At 49.6% G+C, this 9,986-nt stretch overlaps 1 protein-coding gene across 1 annotated transcript in view; it reads right to left on the reverse strand.

Annotated features, from left to right (window-relative positions):
- The window catches only part of FBXO30 (F-box protein 30), a 37,691-nt gene extending 28,123 nt beyond the window's left edge, over nucleotides 1–9,568 (reverse strand). Inside the window, exon 1 of the mRNA XM_063918060.1 lies at nucleotides 9,300–9,568. The gene's annotated coding sequence lies outside the window, so the exon portion shown is untranslated. The remainder of the gene's footprint in view (nucleotides 1–9,299) is intronic.
- Between the last annotated feature and the right edge of the window lie 418 nt (nucleotides 9,569–9,986).

Genomic DNA, 9,986 nt, shown 5'->3' on the forward strand with positions numbered 1-9,986 from the left:
CAGCGTGGAATAATACCCTTTTCCCTGTTGTAGGAGGGGTACCTTGATCATCACCTGCTGGGAATACAGCTTGTGAATGGCTTCCAATACCGCCTCCCTGTCGGGGGGAGACGTTGGTAAAGCAGACTTCAGGAACCGGCGAGGGGGAGACGTCTCGAATTCCAATTTGTACCCCTGAGATACTACCTGCAGGATCCAGGGGTCCACTTGCGAGTGTGCCCACTGCGCGCTGAAATTCTTGAGACGGGCCCCCACCGTGCCTGAGTCCGCTTGTAAGGCCCCAGCGTCATGCTGAGGACTTGGCAGAAGCGGGGGAGGGCTTCTGTTCGTGGGAAGAGGCTGTTTGCTGCAGTCTTTTTCCCCTTCCTCTGCCCCGGGGCAGATATGAGTGGCCTTTTGCCCGCTTGCCCTTATGGGGACGAAAGGACTGAGCCTGAAAAGACGGTATCTTTTTCTGCTGCGAGGTGACTTGGGGTAAAAAGGTGGATTTTCCAGCCGTTGCCGTGGCCACCAGGTCCGATAGACCGACCCCAAATAACTCCTCCCCTTTATACGGCAATACTTCCATATGCCGTTTGGAATCCGCATCCCCTGACCACTGTCGCGTCCATAATCCTCTTCTGGCAGAAATGGACATCGCACTTACTCTTGATGCCAGAGTGCAAATATCCCTCTGTGCATCTCGCATATATAGAAATGCATCCTTTAAATGCTCTATAGTCAATAATAAGAATTTACTTACCGATAATTCTATTTCTCGGAGTCCGTAGTGGATGCTGGGGTTCCTGAAAGGACCATGGGGAATAGCGGCTCCGCAGGAGACAGGGCACAAAAAAGTAAAGCTTTACTAGGTCAGGTGGTGTGCACTGGCTCCTCCCCCTATGACCCTCCTCCAGACTCCAGTTAGGTACTGTGCCCGGACGAGCATACACAATAAGGGAGGCATTTTGAATCCCGGGTAAGACTCATACCAGCCACACCAATCACACCGTACAACTTGTGATCTAAACCCAGTTAACAGTATGACAACAGAAAGGGCCTCTTAAAGATGGCTCCTTAACAATAACCCGAATTAGTTAACAATAACTATGTACAAGTATTGCAGATAATCCGCACTTGGGATGGGCGCCCAGCATCCACTACGGACTCCGAGAAATAGAATTATCGGTAAGTAAATTCTTATTTTCTCTATCGTCCTAAGTGGATGCTGGGGTTCCTGAAAGGACCATGGGGATTATACCAAAGCTCCCAAACGGGCGGGAGAGTGCGGATGACTCTGCAGCACCGAATGAGAGAACTCCAGGTCCTCCTTTGCCAGGGTATCAAATTTGTAAAATTTTACAAACGTGTTCTCCCCCGACCACGTAGCTGCTCGGCAGAGTTGTAATGCCGAGACCCCTCGGGCAGCCGCCCAAGATGAGCCCACCTTCCTTGTGGAGTGGGCTTTTACAGTTTTAGGCTGTGGCAGGCCTGCCACAGAATGTGCAAGTTGAATTGTGTTACAAATCCAACGAGCAATCGACTGCTTAGAAGCAGGTGCGCCCAACTTGTTGGGTGCATACAATATAAACAGCGAGTCAGATTTTCTGACTCCAGCCGTCCTTGCAATGTATATTTTTAAGGCTCTGACAACGTCCAACAACTTGGAGTCCTCCAAGTCGCTAGTGGCCGCAGGCACCACAATAGGTTGGTTCAGATGAAATGCTGATACCACTTTAGGGAGAAAATGCGGACGAGTCCGCAGTTCTGCCCTATCCGAATGGAAGATTAGATAAGGACTTTTATAAGATAAAGCCGCCAATTCAGATACTCTCCTGGCAGAGGCCAGGGCTAGTAACATAGTCACTTTCAATGTGAGATATTTCAAATCCACCTTTTTCAATGGTTCAAACCAATGGGATTTGAGGAAATCTAAAACTACATTTAGATCCCACGGTGCCACCGGAGGCACCACAGGAGGCTGTATATGCAGTACTCCCTTGACAAAAGTCTGGACCTCAGGGACAGAGGCCAATTCTTTTTGGAAGAATATTGACAGGGCCGAAATTTGAACCTTAATGGATCCCAATTTGAGACCCATAGATAATCCTGATTGCAGGAAATGTAGGAAACGACCCAGTTGGAATTCCTCCGTCGGAACCTTCCGATCCTCGCACCACGCTACATATTTTCGCCAAATGCGGTGATAATGTTTCACGGTGACTTCCTTCCGTGCCTTAATCAAGGTAGGAATGACTTCTTCTGGAATGCCTTTCCCTTTTAGGATCTGGCGTTCAACCGCCATGCCGTCAAACGCAGCCGCGGTAAGTCTTGAAAAAGACAGGGACCCTGCTGTAGCAGGTCCCTTCTCAGAGGTAGAGGCCACGGTTCGTCCGTGAGCATCTCTTGAAGTTCCGGATACCAAGTCCTTCTCGGCCAATCCGGAACCACTAGTATTGTTCTTACTCTTCTTTGCCGTATGATCTTCAATACCTTTGGTATGAGCGGCAGAGGAGGAAACACATACACTGACTGGTACACCCAAGAAGTTACCAGTGCGTCCACAGCTATTGCCTGTGGATCTCTTGACCTGGCGCAATATTTGTCCAGTTTCTTGTTGAGGCGAGACGCCATCATGTCTACAATTGGTCTTTCCCAACGGTCTATTAACATGTTGAAGACTTCTGGATGTAGACCCCACTCTCCCGGATGAAGATCGTGTCTGCTGAGGAAGTCTGCTTCCCAGTTGTCCACGCCCGGGATGAACACTGCTGACAGTGCTATCACGTGATTCTCCGCCCAGCGAAGAATCTTGGCAGCTTCTGCCATTGCACTCCTGCTTCTTGTGCCGCCCTGCCTGTTTACATGGGCGACCGCCGTGATGTTGTCCGACTGAATCAACACCGGCTTTCCTTGCAGGAGAAGTTCCGCCTGGCTTAGAGCATTGTAGATTGCTCTTAGTTCCAGAATGTTTATGTGAAGAGACTTTTCCAGACTCGTCCATACTCCCTGGAAGTTTCTTCCTTGTGTGACTGCTCCCCAGCCTCTCAGGCTGGCGTCCGTGGTCACCAGGATCCAATCCTGAATGCCGAATCTGCGGCCTTCTAATAGGTGAGCCTTCTGCAACCACCACAGAAGTGACACCCTTGTCTTTGGTGACAGGGTTATTCGCAGGTGCATCTGCAGATGCGACCCTGACCATTTGTCCAACAGATCCCTTTGGAATATTCTTGCATGGAATCTGCCGAATGGAATTGCTTCGTAAGAAGCCACCATTTTTCCCAGGACTCTTGTGCATTGATGTACTGACACTTTTCCTGGTTTTAGGAGGTTCCTGACCAGATCGGATAACTCCTTGGCTTTTTCCTCTGGAAGGAAAACCTTTTTCTGAACCGTGTCCAGAATCATTCCTAGGAACAGCAGACGAGTTGTCGGGATTAAATGGGATTTTGGAATATTCAGAATCCACCCGTGTTGTCTTAGCACCTCTTGAGATAGTGCTAAAGCTGTCTCCAGCTGTTCTCTGGACCTTGCCCTTATTAGGAGATCGTCCAAGTATGGGATAACTAATACGCCTTTTCTTCGAAGAAGAATCATCATCTCGGCCATTACCTTGGTAAAGACCCGAGGCGCCGTGGACAATCCGAACGGCAGCGTCTGAAACTGATAGTGACAGTTTTGAACAATGAACCTGAGGTACCCCTGGTGTGCGGGGTAAATCGGAACGTGTAGATACGCATCCTTGATGTCCAAGGATACCATAAAGTCCCCTTCTTCCAGGTTCGCTATCACTGCTCTGAGTGACTCCATCTTGAACTTGAACTTTTTTATGTAGAGGTTCAAGGACTTCAGATTTAGAATAGGCCTTACCGAGCCATCCGGCTTCGGTACCACAAATAGAGTGGAATAATACCCCTTTCCTTGTTGTAATAGGGGTACTTTGACTATCACCTGCTGAGCGTACAGCTTGTGAATGGCTTCCAACACCCTCTCCCTTTCGGAAGAGACGGTTGGTAAGGCAGACTTCAGGAAACGATGAGGAGGATCCGTCTCTAATTCCAACCTGTACCCCTGAGATATTATCTGCAGGATCCAGGGGTCTACCTGCGAGTGAGCCCACTGCGCGCTGTAATTTTTGAGACGGCCCCCCACTGTCCCCGAGTCCGCTTGAGAGGCCCCAGCGTCATGCTGAGGTTTTTGCAGGAGCCGGGGAGGGCTTCTGTTCCTGGGAAGGAGCTGCCTGTTGGTGTCTCTTCCCTCTTCCTCTGCCTCGTGGCAGGTACGACAAGCCCTTTGCTCTCTTATTTTTGTAGGAGCGAAAAGGCTGCGGTTGAAAGGTCGGTGCCTTTCTCTGTTGGGGAGTGACTTGAGGTAAAAAAGTGGATTTCCCGGCAGTAGCCGTGGCCACCAAGTCTGATAGACCAACTCCAAATAACTCCTCCCCTTTATACGGCAAAACCTCCATGTGACGTTTTGAATCCGCATCGCCTGTCCACTGTCGTGTCCATAAGGCTCTTCTGGCTGAAATGGACATAGCACTCACCCGAGATGCCAGTGTGCAAATATCCCTCTGTGCATCACGCATATAGATAAATGCATCCTTTATTTGTTCTAACGACAGTAAAACATTGTCCCTATCTAGGGTATCAATATTTTCAATCAGGGATTCTGACCAAACTACTCCAGCACTGCACATCCAGGCAGTTGCTATAGCTGGTCGTAGTATAACACCTGCATGTGTGTATATATTCTTTTGAATAACTTCCATCTTTCTATCTGATGGATCCTTAAGTGCGGCCGTCTCAGGAGAGGGTAACGCCACTTGTTTGGATAAGCGTGTGAGCGCCTTGTCCACCTTAGGGGGTGTTTCCCAGCGCGCCCTAACCTCTGGCGGGAAAGGGTATAATGCCAATAACTTTTTTGAAATTATCAACTTTTTATCAGGAGCAACCCACGCTTCATCACACACGTCATTTAATTCTTCTGATTCAGGAAAAACTGTTTGTAGTTTTTTCACACCATACATAATACCCTGTTTTACGGTATCTGTAGTATCAGCTAAATGTAACGTCTCCTTCATTGCCAAAATCATATAACGTGTGGCCCTACTGGAAAATACGTTTGAATTTCTACCGTCGTCACTGGAATCAGTGCCCGTGTCTGGGTCTGTGTCGACCGACTGAGGCAAAGGGCGTTTTACAGCCCCTGACGGTGTTTGAGGCGCCTGGACAGGCATTAATTGATTGTCCGGCCGCCTCATGTCCTCAACTGACTGTTTAAGGGAAGATAAACCATCACGTAATTCCACAAATAAAGGCATCCATTCTGGTGTCGACCCCCTGGGGGGTGACATCTGCATATTTGGCAATTGCTCCGCCTCCACACCAATATCGTCCTCATACATGTCGACACCACGTACCGACACACACCGCAAACTCACAGGGAATGCTCTAATGAAGACAGGACCCACTAGCCCTTTTGGGGAGACAGAGGGAGAGTCTGCCAGCACACACCACAAAGCGCTATATATACAAGGGATATCCTTATATTAAGTGCTCCCTTATAGCTGCTTTAATATATATATATATAGCCATTAATGTGCCCCCCCTCTCTGTTTTACCCTGTTTCTGTAGTGCAGTGCAGGGGAGAGACCTGGGAGCCGTTCTGACCAGCGGAGCTGTGACAGAAAATGGCGCCGTGTGCTGAGGAGATAGGCCCCGCCCCTTTTTCGGCGGGTTCTTCTCCCGCTATTTTTCCAGTCAGGCAGGGGTTAAATATCTCCATATAGCCCCTATGGGCTATATGTGAGGTATTTTTAGCCTTGTATAAGGTTTATATTTGCCTCTCAGAGCGCCCCCCCCCAGCGCTCTGCACCCTCAGTGACTGCCCAGTGAAGTGTGCTGAGAGGAAAATGGCGCACAGCTGCAGTGCTGTGCGCTACCTTATGAAGACTGAGGAGTCTTCAGCCGCCGGTTTCCGGACCTCTTCACGCTTCAGCATCTGCAAGGGGGTCGGCGGCGCGGCTCCGGGACCGGACTCCACGGCTGGGCCTGTGTTCGATCCCTCTGGAGCTAATGGTGTCCAGTAGCCAAGCAGCAAATCCACTCTGCATGCAGGTGAGTTTACTACTTTCCCCCTAAGTCCCACGTTGCAGTGATCCTGTTGCCAGCAGGACTCACTGTAAAGAAAAAAACCTAAACTAAACTTTCTCTAAGCAGCTCTTTAGGAGAGCCACCTAGATTGCACCCTTCTCGTTCGGGCACAAAATCTAACTGGAGTCTGGAGGAGGGTCATAGGGGGAGGAGCCAGTGCACACCACCTGACCTAGTAAAGCTTTACTTTTTTGTGCCCTGTCTCCTGCGGAGCCGCTATTCCCCATGGTCCTTTCAGGAACCCCAGCATCCACTTAGGACGATAGAGAAAATATATTGTCCCTGTCCAGGGTATCAATATTTTCAGTCAGGGAATCCGTCCAAGCCACCCCAGCACTGCACATCCAGGCTGAGGCAATTGCTGGTCGCAGTATAATACCAGTATGTGTGTATATACTTGGATATTTTCCAGCTTCCTATCAGCTGGTTCCTTGAGGGCGGCCGTATCAGGGGACGGTAACGCCACTTGTTTTGATAAGCGTGTGAGCGCCTTATCTACGCTAGGGGGTGTTTCCCAACGCGCCCTAACCTCTGCGGGAAAGGGTATAATGCCAATAATTTTTTAGAAATTAGCAGTTTTTTATCGGGGGAAACCCACGCTTCATCACACACCTCATTTAATTCATCTGATTCAGGAAAAACTACGGGTAGTTTTTTCACACCCCACATAATACCCTTTTTTGTGGTACTTGTAGTATCAGAAAGGTTCAAAACCTCCTTCATTGCCGTGATCATGTAACGTGTGGCCCTACTGGAAAATACGTTTGTTTCCTCACCGTCGACACTGGAGTCAGTGTCAGTGTCTGTATCGACCTGAGGTAACGGGCGTTTTATAGCCCCTGACGGTGTTTGAGACGCCTGTACAGGTATTAACTGATTTGCCGGCTGTCTCATGTCGTCAACAGTCTTTTGTAAAGTGCTGACACTATCACGTAATTCCTTCCATAAGACCATCCAGTCAGGTGTCGACTCCCTAGGGGGTGACATCACTAACACAGGCAATTGCTCCGCCTCCACACCATTTTCCTCCTCATACATGTCGACACAGCGTACCGACACACAGCACGCACACAGGGAATGCTCTGATAGAGGACAGAACCCCACTAGCCCTTTGGGGAGACAGAGGGAGAGTTTGCCAGCACACACCAGAGCGCTATATATAAACAGGGATAACCTTATATAAGTGTTTTTCCCTAATATAGCTGCTGTATATATTAATATGCCAATTTAGTGCCCCCTCTCTCTTGTTTTACCCTGTTTCTGTTGTGCAGGACTGCAGGGGAGAGTCAGGGAGCCTTCCTCCAACGGAGCTGTGAGGAAAAAATGGCGCCTGTGTGCTGAGGAGATAGGCCGCCGAAAAAGGGGCGGAGCCTTTCTCCCGCTTTTTTGTGGAAAACTGGCAGGGGTTAAATACATCCATATAGCCCAGGAGCTATATGTGATGTATTTTTTGCCATCTAAGGTGTTTTTATTGCGTCTCAGGGCGCCCCCCCCCCCCCAGCGCCCTGCACCCTCAGTGACCGGAGTGTGAAGTGTGCTGAGAGCAATGGCGCACAGCTGCGGTGCTGTGCGCTACCTTATTGAAGGCAGGACGTCTTCTGCCGCCGATTTTCCGGACCTCTTCACTCTTCTGGCTCTGTATGGGGGCCGGCGGCGCGGCTCCGGGACCCATCCATGGCTGGGCCTGTGATCGTCCCTCTGGAGCTAATGTCCAGTAGCCTGAGAAGCCCAATCCACTCTGCACGCAGGTGAGTTCGCTTCTTCTCCCCTTAGTCCCTCGATGCAGTGAGCCTGTTGCCAGCAGGTCTCACTGATAATAAAAAAAACCTATTTAAACTTTTACTCTAAGCAGCTCAGGAGAGCCACCTAGATTGCACCCTTCTCGTTCGGGCACAAAATCCTAACTGAGGCTTGGAGGAGGGTCATAGGGGGAGGAGCCAGTGCACACCAGCTAGTCCTAAAGCTTTTACTTTGTGCCCAGTCTCATGCGGAGCCGCTATTCCCCATGGTCCTTTCGGAGTCCCCAGCATCCACTAGGACGTTAGAGAAATCGCAACTGTCAGGAGCCATCTAGTAGCGGCAAAATTTCCCAACTAGTTGGGATGACCACGTTTTGGCATTTGGGAGCAAAAGAACAATTATCATACAGATGTAAGGCCTGCTTTAGTTGACACAGACTTATATGTATAATATAATCCAAGAATTGAGACGTTTGTTATTACCTTTTAAAGGAATATTGATTTGTTTCTCAACCGTAGCTCCCAACTAAAGTGACTGGAAGTTATTTGGGTGACCAAACCTGTGCATTTTGATGCTAGAATGTGGCTGTCATATACAACACGAGGCTGATCGCCCAAGACAACTGAATATCTCCCGGTCACTTTAGATGGGAGGTACAGCTGCAAGAAAACAATTGAATTGCCCCCTATAAGATCAAAGACATTTATACCACACATTCAAATGCATGTGGACACCTGAACATCTCCTTGCTGTAACATCCTAATGCACCTGTCTCCATGGCTGAAATGGCAAACACACTAACTGGGCTGGCCACAGATTTCTGGTCATGTAGTACATTTCAAATTAATCATGTTATTATTAGTAGACTCAGCATCTGACACAGGAAGAACACAAATAACAAAACCAAGCTGGACACATGTGTCATGATGGGAAAGACACGCTTTGCAAATCCAACCTGCCCAGACTTTCTGCTGCGAACAGGGCTACTTAAGTGATCAGTGAGGTTATTTAAGGACACACCATTATTAATCTCAGATTTCACCGTGCATGTGGCTGGGAGTGACCATGCAGAATGCAGCAAGCACCATGAGCTTTATCCTTTCCAACAAAAACAAGCGTCTAATGTTACCGAGCCTGCATGTGACCTGTACTCACTGGGACTCGCCATAGCATGCCCCGCACACACAGGCTGTGCACTGTCACCGCAATACACACACAGGCGGCAGCAGCAGCTGAGAATGGGTTATGTTCAGGCAGGACAGTGTCATGTACAGAGCGTAGAGCAGGACTGCAGGGTTATGTCACAGCCTGTATAATAAGCGCCTGGCCAGCGCTGCTCCCCCCGGCTTACTAGCGCCAGCAGGTTTCTAGCATGTACAGCACCCGGCGCACTGTGTGGCAGGGACGCTCTGTATAATCACGGCTTACCTTCTGTATAGCGCTGCTGCAGGGTCTCCTGTGTGTCGGGCGCTCCGCCCGGCACCGTGATGCGGCCGATATAGTCGCGCTGCGCTCACTCCTGCCCGGCGCCCGGCACTGTGATGTGACGCGGCCGATAGTTTCTGTGCGCTCACCCCTGCCGCCCGTCACCGTGATGCGGCCAATAGTCGCGCCGTGCTGACGTAGAAACGTCACACAAGCGCGACTATCGCTGCGTCACGTTGCCGGGCGGCGTCAGACTGGGGGCTGGAGGGCAGAGAGGGTCCCTCCCCCTGTATAAAGGGAAGGGCGGGGACCTTGGTTGGTAGGAATGGGGTAGGTTTGTGTGCCAAACGCTGCTGAGACAGGTGCATGAGTATTATTAATGACTGTCTAGCGTCCTCTGCAGCCTGCTGTCTTCCTGGTGGCACTTGCAAGTGCAATAAAAGTTTACTTTATTTTAATTATAGTACATATATATCCATGTGCCTACATATATACACATGTATATACATACATACATATAAACACACACACACACACATATGATATATATATTTCTCTATCGTCCTAGTGGATGCTGGGGTTCCTGAAAGGACCATGGGGAATAGCGGCTCCGCAGGAGACAGGGCACAAAAGTAAAGCTTTCCGATCAGGTGGTGTGCACTGGCTCCTCCCCCTATGACCCTCCTCCAA

Source organism: Pseudophryne corroboree, chromosome 4 (genome assembly GCF_028390025.1).
Source record: "Pseudophryne corroboree isolate aPseCor3 chromosome 4, aPseCor3.hap2, whole genome shotgun sequence".
Lineage (NCBI taxonomy): Eukaryota > Metazoa > Chordata > Amphibia > Anura > Myobatrachidae > Pseudophryne > Pseudophryne corroboree.